Raw genomic sequence first — 1,303 nt, 5'->3', positions numbered from 1 at the left:
GTTAAGTGCTTGGCTACCAACTGAAATGTTGGCAGTTTGGATCCACCCAGTGGCACTATGGAAGAAAGGCCTGGTGATCTGCTTCCACAAAGATTACAGCCAAGAAAATGCTATGGAGCTTACTTCTGTCCTATGACACATGGGGTCACCATGAGTTGGTATAGACTCAGTGACAATGGGTTTAGTTTTCTTTTTCCCTAATTTTCTACACAAGAAAAAGTATTTCCTAAGTCCTATCGTATATCAATTCAGATGGTTATGTTACTTAGGAAACATTTTAGACAAAGAATAGTCATGAAGGCAAAATTTTAGACATGAAGACACATGGACCAACCAGAGTCAACTCCAGGGATTTGCTTGGGCCCAAACTCCTGATGCTCACACCTGAATGAGAAGGGCTCACAGAGAAAGATTTCTTGTCCCCTCATTTACTCATGGTCCATGCTTCTTTTATTGCTGGAAATATTCCTCTATCACCTCCCTGCACAAAATTATAGTGTTGAGGATGGTCTTAACCAGTTTTGTCCCCACGAGTGTCCAAAGTAACTTTTCCTGAGAAGCCTCCCTTCACTTAGTTTCTTTAGCAACTCCCCCAACCCCAGCTCCTTTGCCTTCATTTAGACTCTCCAAGTTCTTTAGATCTTTCTCTCCACCCTCACATCACTCCCAGTGCTGAATTAAGCCTTTTACAATATACCCTCCTGGGAAATGAGCTATAGAGCCCCAGTCTCCAGGTCCCTAACAAGGGCATTAGCTCCTGGGAGCTGAGGGAAGAAAAAGAGTAGAGTGGAGCCAGAACCCATAAAAAGGGGTCATTTTAGGTTCTACATCCAACAGTCAGAAACAACAACAGTGCAGCCTTTGGAAGCTGGTGAGTCTTGGGTTGGGGCTGGGAAATGTATGAGGAAGGAAAGAATGAAGAAGGGAGGTATTCAAAAGCTTGGTGGAAAAGAAGATGAAACTCTTTCAATAGTGTTTGGTGTTATAGATGCTGATTTTGCCAAGCTACCTAGATCCTGGTACAAAGGTCAGTGGTAGACATGGACCTCAGGTTTCACCCAAAGCTGAGACTGAGTCATTCTGTGGCCACAGAAGGCCTGTGGACCCAAAACTTGGATAGGCTCAAAGACCCCCTATCATATCATGGCTCAGAAGCCAAAGTGGGGTTAGAATCTTCCTTTCTGCCCTTTTGTTGTTGTTATATGCCGTCGAGTCAGCCCCGACTCATAGAGACCCCTCCTTGGGTTTCCGAGGCAGTATCACTACGGAAGTAGGATTGCCCAACCTTCCTTCCGAGGAGTGG

Source organism: Orycteropus afer, unplaced genomic scaffold, assembly GCF_000298275.1.
Source record: "Orycteropus afer afer isolate SDZICR_OR568_19922 unplaced genomic scaffold, OryAfe1.0 scaffold00014, whole genome shotgun sequence".
In the NCBI taxonomy this organism is placed as follows: domain Eukaryota; kingdom Metazoa; phylum Chordata; class Mammalia; order Tubulidentata; family Orycteropodidae; genus Orycteropus; species Orycteropus afer.
Note: the sequence above shows the minus strand (reverse complement) of the source record.